This window comes from Rattus norvegicus (assembly GCF_036323735.1).
Source record: "Rattus norvegicus strain BN/NHsdMcwi chromosome Y unlocalized genomic scaffold, GRCr8 chrY_unlocalized_7, whole genome shotgun sequence".
Taxonomy (NCBI): Eukaryota; Metazoa; Chordata; class Mammalia; order Rodentia; family Muridae; genus Rattus; species Rattus norvegicus.
In genome coordinates this window covers 207,945-217,859 of record NW_026947410.1, presented here as the reverse complement: position 1 = coordinate 217,859, position 9,915 = coordinate 207,945, and the positions used below count along the sequence as shown (strand labels likewise).

General features: G+C 40.1%; 1 long non-coding RNA gene across 9 annotated transcripts in view; it reads right to left on the bottom strand.

Annotated features, from left to right (window-relative positions):
• Positions 1 to 661: 661 nt before the first annotated feature.
• The window catches only part of LOC134484776 (uncharacterized), a 92,151-nt gene continuing 82,897 nt past the window's right edge, over positions 662 to 9,915 (bottom strand). For all 9 annotated transcript variants that reach the window (XR_010062562.1, XR_010062557.1, XR_010062556.1 and 6 more), the window contains one exon: positions 662 to 868. This is a non-coding gene — a long non-coding RNA (uncharacterized LOC134484776). The remainder of the gene's footprint in view (positions 869 to 9,915) is intronic.

Sequence of the window (9,915 nt, the reverse complement as noted above, 5' to 3'; positions counted from 1 at the left end):
TACAGATTCTTGTCCTTAACAATACTAGAATGGAACCCATCACGTTTAGAGATTTCACATCATGGATTACCAATGCTCTCTTTTTTTTAAAGAATGGGCTAGCATTTTTGCCTGGGGAGCCATTGTCCTCTTGGGATGTGGAGTATGTCTATGGCTCTTTTGCGGTTTACAACGAGAACATGACAGACACAAAGCGATTGTTTACCAGGCTATGGTTGCCATTGAAATTGGTGCATCTCCCAATATATGGCAGGCCTCTTTAAAAAATTAAGAGTTTGCCCTAGACTATATTTTGTCACTGTCATGTGAAGTCATTATATCCAGAGACGGACACCATTCCTCAGGTTCAGACCAACCTAAGACAGGGGCTTGGTGTCGATAGGGTTACACAAGGACAAGTAAGGCCGAGTCCTGGAGAAGAACGACCTAAGACAGAAACAATGACATATACTGATGTGACACCAAGATCTAGACAGTCATTTTTAGAAAACAAAAAAGAGGGAGATGTAGGGAGTGTCTAAAGATGGCTCCGACATCTTGTGGTTGTTAGTGATAAACACCTACAATGTGCATGTATTGACATTTCTCCGGCAGTTATCAGACTGGAGTGATATTCACGCTAATAAGGTATTTCATACTCCACCAATCCCCAGAGGACAAATTTACAACCACAGCCTTTCTTGTATTTAGGGGGAGTGCCTTTTTTCCCTCGGGGCCCCCCTCATCAAGAATGAGGTTTTCCTGAAATAAAGGCTGTTGAGAAGAATCCAACGGTGATGTGTCTTCCTTGCTGGTCGAGGTGGGCACTACTTTAATAGAAGAAAAGATGGGGAAGAGTCTTCAACACATGGGCACTGGAGAAAGTTTCCTGAAAAAAAAAAAAAAAACATGACTTATGCTCTAAGATCAAGAATTGACAAATAGGACCTCATAAAATAGCAAAGTTCTGTAAGGCAAAATACATTGTCATTTAGACAAAACTGCAACCAACAGTTTGGGAAAACATTTTTACCAATCCTATATCTGATAGTGGGTAATATCCAAAATATACAAAGATCTTAAGAAGTTAGACTTTAGAAAGCAAAAACAGAATTAAAAATGGGGTACTGTGAGTTACAAAACATTCTCAGATGCAGGTTATCAAATGGCCAAAAAACACATAAATAAATGTTCAACATACTTAGTAATCAGGGAAATTCAAATCAAAACAAATCTGAGCGTCTACCTCACACCAATGAGAATGGCTAAGATATAAATCTCAGGTGACAGAAGATGCTGGTGAGGATGTGGAGAATGAGGAACACTCCTCCATTGTTGGTGAGATTTCAGACTTGTACAACCCTTCGGAAAATCACACTGAAGTTTCCTCAGAATATTGGACATTCCATGAATGAGGACGCAGCTACAACTATCCTGAGCATATACCCAAAATATTGTCCAACATACAACCGAGAAATATATTTGTCTGTATTCATAGCAGCCATATTTAAAATAGTTAGAAGCTGGAAAGAACCCAGATGCCCTTCAACAGAAGAATGGATACAGAAATGTGGTACATCTACAAAATGGAATATTACTCAGCTGTAAAAACAATGACTTCATGAAATTCTAGTCATATAAAAGGAACTAGAAAATATCATCCTGAGTGAGGTTACTCAATCACAGAAAAACACACTTGATATGCATTCATTGATAAACAGATATTAGCAAAAAGCTTGAAATACCCATCATGCCATACACAGACCACATGAAGCTGAAGAAGGATGACCAAAATGCAGATGCTTCACTCCTTCTTTAAAAGGGGAACCAAAATACCCATGACAGGGGATAAGGAGGCAAAGGTCATAAGAGTGACTGAAGGACCTGCCATTCAGAGCCTGACTCACATGTAGCCCATATATGTACAGACACCAAAACTAGTTAAGATGGATGAAGTTAAGAAGTGCAGGCTGACAATGACTGGATATTGAACCCTCCTGAGAGACACAGCCAGAATAAGTCAAATACAGAGGAAAATGGAAACAGCAAACCACTGAACCAAGAACCAGAACCCGGTTGGAGGAATTAGAGAAAGTATTGAAAGAGCTGAAGTGATTTGCAACCCCATAATAATAACATTGCCAAACAACCAGAGATACCAGGACCAAACCACAAGAGAAAGACTATACATAGACAGACCCATGGCTCCAACTGCATATGTAGCAAAGGATGGCCTTGCTGGGAAAAATGTAATGAGAAACTCTTGTTTCTACCAAGGTAGGACCCCCAGTGTTGGGGAAAAAGGGGAAGTGTGGGGAGGCCATGGGTGGGAATGTGAACTCCCTTACAGAAGAGTAGGGGGAAGGGTTAAGGGGCTTATGGACTGAAAACATGGACAGGGAATAACATTTGAAATGTAAACATGAAATCTCCAACAATGAGAGAGAGAGAGAGAGAGAGAGAGAGAGAGAGAGAGAGAGGGAGGGAGGAAGAAGAGGAAGAAGAAGAAGAAGAAGAAGAAGAAGAAGAAGAAGAAGAAGAAGAAGAAGAAGAAGAAGAAGAAGAAGAAGAAAAAGAAGAAGAATTTTAAACAGAAATAGAACTAAAGTTCCATTCTTCTCCATTCCCTCTCTTCGTCAGCTGTTGTTTAGGCAGTAGTTTTAGTGAGATGATATAAGTGTAATTTCTGGTGTTACATTGAGACACCATCTCATAGAAAACTTTAGTCTCTTACAATCTTCATGCTCCCTCTTCGGTAATGTTCCTCAGCCTTGAATCATGTGACATTTTGTAGATATAGTCATTGAGACTGGGCTTGAAATTACTATCCTGCATTTTTTATGGCTGGGATTTTTACTGTGATGTTTGTTCCAGAGACTGTAATTAATTCTGTATATAAGGACACATGGCTTTGATTGTTGTTAGATATGATACTGGCTTAAGTAAGTAAGGGGCTGTATATGCTCCTTCGCACCCACAGCTTCAATAGTCTTATATACATGGCTACATTTCTACTACAAACGATTTTCATTGAACAGGACTTAAGCCAAGTTAGAGAGCTGTTGGCTATCACCAAGCTATTTACGCCATTGCACTGCCCTTATGGTTATACTGCATGTTTATCATTGTGTTTTACAGGCATGATGTGAACAATCATTTGAAACTGACAAGACTGATGATTGTAATAACAGGTTATACTAGAAATTTGACCTGTGCCTGGCACATCTTCCAGTATAAGAATATTGATTTTCTGATAGGTAGGGGGATGTAAAAGTTAAATTTTGTTTAAAAAAAAGAGGAAATTAAAATTTTCCTCCTATAGCATGTTTAATTAACTGAAGCAAAATAAAATCTATTTACATGATGTTGGGGAAATATCATTTAACAATATAATTCTAACTCTTTTTTTTAATCTATTAGCCATTTCTGAGTTTTTTGCCTATTTTTGTAGAATGTCACATTTTAAAAACAATTGTCAAAGTTTCCACTCCTTGGTTAGATTCTAAGAATGAGAATTGGCACATCTCCCTGGAGTAGGTCAGGCATAGCTCTCCTTTTGGGTATTTAGGCTTTCTTTGTGGGAGAGTCATGGGGATTGTAGTGTCAGAAGAGGCTCAACTCTTCTTTTGAGAATTTTTTTTTTAACTTGAGTATTTCTTATATACATTTCGAGTGTTATTCCCTTTCCCAGTTTCTGGGCAAACATTCCCCTCCCCCCTCTCCTTCCTTATGGGTTTTCCCATCTCAACCATCCCCCCATTGCCGCCCTCCCCCCATAGTCTAGTTCACTGGGGGTTCAGTCTTAGAAGGACACAGGGCTTCCCCTTCCACTGGTGCTCTTACTAGGATATTCATTGCTACCTATGAGGTCAGAGTCCAGGGTCAGTCCATGTATAGTCTTTAGGTAGTGGCTTAGTCCCTGGAAGCTCTAGTTGCTTGGCATTGTTGTACATATGGGGTCTCAAGCCCCTTCAAGCTCTTCCAGTTCTTTCTCTGATTCCTTCAACGGGGGACCTATTCTCAGTTCAGTGGTTTGCTGCTGGCATTCGCCTCTGTATTTGCTGAATTCTGGCTGTGTCTCTCAGGAGCGATCTACATCCGGCTCCTGTCAGTCTGCACTTCTTTGCTTCATACTCTAATTGGGTGGCTGTATATGTATGGGCCACATGAGGGGCAGGCTCTGAATGGGTGTACCTTCAGTCTCTGTTTTAATCTTTGCCTCTCTCTTCCCTACCAAGGGTATTCTTTTTCCTCATTTAAAGAAGGAGTGAAGCATTCACATTTTGACCATCCGTCTTGAGTTTCATTTGTTCTAGGCATCTAGGGTAATTCAAGCATTTGGGCTAATAGCAACTTATCAATGAGTGCATACCATGTATATCTTTCTGTGATTGGGTTAGCTCACTCAGGATATTTTTCAATTCCAACCATTTTCCTAAGAAATTTCATAAAGTCGTTGTTTTTGATAGCTGAGTAATATTCCATTGTGTAGATGTACCACATTTTCTGTATCCATTCCTCTGTTGAAGGGCATCTGGGCTCTTTCCAGCTTCTGGCTATTATAAATAAGGCTGCGATGAACATAATAGAGCATGTGTCTTTTTTATATGTTGGGGCATCTTTTGGGTATATGCCCAAGAGAGGTATAGATGGATCCTCAGGCAGTTCAATGTCCAATTTTCTGAGGAACCTCCAGACTGATTTCCAGAATGGTTGTACCAGTCTGCAATCCCACCAACAATGGAGGAGTGTTCCTCTTTCTCCACATCCTCGCCAGCATCTGCTGTCACCTGAGTTTTTGATCTTAGCCAATCGCACTGGTGTGAGGTGAAATCTCAGGGTTGTTTTGATTTGCATTTCCCTTATGACTAAAGATGTTGAACATTTCTTTAGGTGTTTCTCAGCCATTCGGCATTCCTCAGCTGTGAATTCTTTGTTTAGCTCTGAACCCCATTTTTAATAGGGTTATTTGTTTCCCTGCGGTCTAACTTCTTGAGTTCTTTGTATATTTTGGATATAAGGCCTCTATCTGTTGTAGGATTGGTAAAGATCTTTTCCCAATCTGTTGGTTGCCGTTTTGTCCTAACCACAGTGTCCTTTGCCTTACAGAAGCTTTGCCGTTTTATTAGATCCTATTTGTCGATTCTTGATCTTAGAGCATAAGCCATTGGTGTTTTGTTCAGGAAATTTTTTCCAGTGCTCATGTGTTCCAGATGCTTCCCTATTTTTTCTTCTATTAGTTTGAGTGTGTCTGGTTTGATGTGGAGGTCATTGATCCACTTGGACTTAAGCTTTGTACAGGGTGATAAGGATGGTTCGATCTGCATTCTTCTACATGTTGCTCTCCAGTTGAACCAGCACCATTTGCTGAAAATGCTATCTTTTTCCATTGGATGGTTTTGGCTCCTTTGTCAAAAATCAAGTGACCATAGGTGTGTGGGTTCATTTCTGGGTCTTCAATTCAATTCCATTGGCCTATCTGTCTGTCTCTGTACCAATACCATGCAGTTTTTATCACTATTGCTCTGTAATACTGCTTGAGTTCAGGGATAGTGATTCCCCCTGAAGTCCTTTTATTGTTGAGAATAGCTTTAGCTATCCTGGGTTTTTTGTTATTCCAGATGAATTTGCAAATTGTTCTGTCTAAGTCTTTAAAGAATTGGATTGGTAATTTGATGGGGATTGCATTGAATCTGTAGATTGCTTTTGGTAAAATGGCCATTTTTACTAAATTAATCCTGCCAATCCATGAGCATGGGAGATCTTTCCATCTTCTGAGGTCTTCTTCAATTTCTTTCCTCAGTGTCTTGAAGTTCTTATTGTACAGATCTTTTACTTGCTTGGTTAAAGTCACACCGAGGTACTTTATATTATTTGGGTCTATTATGAAGGGTGTCATTTCCCTAATTACTTTCTCGGCTTGTTTCTCTTTTGTATAGAGGAAGGCAACTGATTTATTTGAACTAATTTTATAACCAGCCACTTTGCTGAAGTTGTTTATCAGCTTCTCTGGTGGAACTTTTGGGATCACTTAAATATACTATCATGTCATCTGCAAATAGTGATATTTTGACCTCTTCTTTTCCGATCTGTATCCCCTTGATCTCCTTTTGTTGTCTGATTGCTCTGGCTAGAACTTCAAGAATTATATTGAATAAGTAGGGAGAGAGTGGGCAGCCTTGTCTAGTCCCTGATTTTAATTGGATTGCTTCAAGTTTCTCTCCATTTAGTTTAATGTTAGCAACTGGTTTGCTGTATATGGCTTTTACTATGTTTAGGTATGGGCCTTGAATTCCTATTCTTTCCAGGACTTTTATCATGAAGGGGTGTTGAATTTTTTCAAATGCTTTCTCAGCATCTAATGAAATGATCATGTGGTTCTGTTCTTTCAGTTTGTTTATATAATGGATCACATTGATGGTTTTCCGTATATTAAACCATCCCTGCATGCCTGGGATGAAGCCTACTTGATCATGGTGGATGATTGTTTTGATGTGCTCTTGAATTCGGTTTGCCAGAATTTTATTGAGTATTTTTGCGTCGATATTCATAAGGGAAATTGGTCTGAAGTTCTCTTTCTTTGTTGTGTCTTTGTGTGGTTTAGGTATAAGAGTAATTGTGGCTTCGTAGAAGGAATTCGGTAGGGCTCCATCTGTTTCAATTTTGTGGAATAGTTTGGATAATATTGGTATGAGGTCTTCTATGAAGGTTTGATAGAATTCTGCACTAAACCCGTCTGGACCTGGGCTCTTTTTGGTTGGGAGACCTTTAATGACTGCTTCTATTTCCTTAGGAGTTATGGGGTTGTTTAACTGGTTTATCTGTTCCTGATTTAACTTCGATACCTGGTATCTGTCTAGGAAATTGTCCATTTCCTGAAGATTTTCAAATTTTGTTGAATATAGGTTTTTATAGTAAGATCTGATGATTTTTTGAATTTCCTCCGAATCTGTAGTTATGTCTCCCTTTTCATTTCTGATTATGTTAATTTGGACACACTCTGTGTGTCCTCTCATTAGTCTGGCTAAGGGTTTATCTATCTTGTTGATTTTCTCAAAGAACCAACTTTTGGTTCTGTTGATTCTTTCTATGGTCCTTTTTGTTTCTACTTGGTTGATTTCAGCTCTGAGTTTGATTATTTCCTGCTTTCTACTCCTCCTGGGTGTATTTGCTTCTTTTTGTTCTAGAGCTTTTAGGTGTGCTGTCAAGCTGCTGACATATGCTCTTTCCTGTTTCTTTCTGCAGGCACTCAGCGCTATGAGTTTTCCCCTTAGCACAGCTTTCATTGTGTCCCATAAGTTTGGGTATGTTGTACCTTCATTTTCATTAAATTCTAAAAAGTTTTTAATTTCTTTCTTTATTTCTTCCTTGACCAGGTTATCATTGAGTAGAGCATTGTTCAATTTCCACGTATATGTGGGCATTCTTCCCTTATTGTTATTGAAGACCAGTTTTAGGCCGTGGTGGTCTGATAGCACACATGGGATTATTTCTATCTTTCTGTACCTGTTGAGGCCCGTTTTTTTGACCAATTATATGGTCAATTTTGGAGAAAGTACCATGAGGAGCTGAGAAGAAGGTATATCCTTTTGCTTTAGGATAGAATGTTCTATAAATATCCGTTAAGTCCATTTGGCTCATGACTTCTCTTAGTCTGTCTACATCACTGTTTAATTTCTGTTTCCATGATCTGTCCATTGATGAGAGTGGGGTGTTGAAATCTCCCACTATTATTGTGTGAGGTGCAATGTGTGTTTTGAGCTTTAGTAAGGTTTCTTTTACGTATGTAGGTGCCCTTGTATTTGGGGCATAGATATTTAGGATTGAGAGTTCATCTTGGTTGATTTTTCCTTTGATGAATATGAAGTGTCCTTCCTTATCTTTTTTGATGACTTTTAGTTGGAAATTGATTTTATTTGATATTAGAATGGCTACTCCAGCTTGCTTCTTCTGACCATTTGCTTGGAAAGTTGTTTTCCAGCCTTTCACTCTGAGGTAGTGTCTGTCTTTGTCTCTGAGGTGTGTTTCCTGTAGGCAGCAGAATGCAGGGTCCTCGTTGCGTATCCAGTTTGTTAATCTATGTCTTTTGATTGGGGAGTTGAGGCCATTGATATTGAGAGATATTAAGGAATAGTGATTATTGTTTCCCTTTCTATTCATATTTGGATGTGAGGTTATGTTTGTGTGCTTTCATTCTCTTTGTTTTGTTGCCAAGACGATTAGTTTCTTGCTTCTTCTAGGGTATAGCTTGCCTCCTTATGTTGGGCTTTACCATTTATTATCCTTTGTAGGGCTGGATTTGTAGAAAGATATTGAGTAAATTTGGTTTTGTCATGGAATATCTTGGTTTCTCCATCAATGTTAATTGAGAGTTTTGCTGGATACAGTAACCTGGGCTGGCATTTGTGTTCTCTTAGTGTCTGTATGACATCAGTCCAGGATCTTCTGGCCTTCATAGTTTCTGGCGAGAAGTCTGGTGTGATTCTGATAGGTCTCCCTTTATATGTTACTTGACCTTTTTCCCTTACTGCTTTTAATATTCTTTCTTTATTTTGTGCGTTTGGTGTTTTGACAATTATGTGACGGGAGGTGTTTCTTTTCTGGTCCAATCTATTTGGAGTTCTGTAGGCTTCTTGTATGTCTATGGGTATCTCTTTTTTTAGGTTAGGGAAGTTTTCTTCTATGATTTTGTTGAAGATATTTACTGGTCCTTTGAGCTGGGAGTCTTCACTCTCTTCTATACCTATTATCCTTAGGTTTGATCTTCTCATTGAGTCCTGGATTTCCTGTATGTTTTGGACCAGTAGCTTTTTCCGCTTTACATTATCTTTGACAGTTGACTCAATGATTTCTATGGAATCTTCTGCTCCTAAGATTCTCTCTTCCATCTCTTGTATTCTGTTGGTGAAGCTTGTATCTACAGCTCCTTGTCTCTTCTTTTGGTTTTCTATATCCAGGGTTGTTTCCATGTGTTCTTTCTTGATTGCTTCTATTTCCATTTTTAATTCCTTCAACTGTTTGATTGTGTTTTCATGGAATTCTTTCAGGGATTTTTGCGATTCCTCTCTGTAGGCTTTTACTTGTTTATTAATGTTTTCCTGTGCTTCCCTAAGTGTGTTCATGTCTTTCTTGAAGTCCTCCAGCATCATGATCAAATATGATTTTGAAACTAGATCTTGCTTTTCTGGTGTGTTTGGATATTCCATGTTTGTTTTGGTGGGAGAATTGGGCTCCGATGATGGCATGTAGTCTTGGTTTCTGTTGCTTGGGTTCCTGCGCTTGCCTCTCGCCATCAGATTATCTCTAGTGTTACTTTGTTCTGCTGTTTCTGACAGTGGCTAGACTGTCCTATAAGCCTGTGTGTGAGGAGTGCTGTAGACCTGTTTTCCTCTCTTTCAGTCAGTTATGGGGACAGAGTGTTCTGCTTTCGGGCGTGTGGTTTTTCTTCTCTACAGGTCTTCAGCTGTTCCTGTGGGCCTGTGTCTTGAGTTCACCAGGCAGCTTTCTTGCAGCAGAAAAGTTGGTCTTACCTGTGGTCCCGAGGCTCAAGTTCGCTCGTGGGATGCTGCCCACGGGCTCTCTGCAGCGGCAGCAACCAGGAAGACCTGTGCCGCCCCTTCCGGGAGCTTCAGTGCACCAGGGTTCCAGATGGTCTTTGGCTTTTTCCTCTGGCGTCCGAGATGTGTGTGCAGGGAGCAGTCTCTTCTGGTTTCCCAGGCTTGTCCGCCTCTCTGAAGGTTTAGCTCTCCCTCCCACGGGATTTGGGTGCAGAGAACTGTTTATCCGGTCTGTTTCCTTCAGGGTCCGGCGGGGTCCTGCCGCTCCTGTGCCCTCCCCCACGGGAGCCCAAAGGCCTTATACAGTTTCCTCTTGGGCCAGGGATGTGGGCAGGGGTGAGCAGTGTTGGTGGTCTCTTCCGCTCTGCAGCCTCAGGAG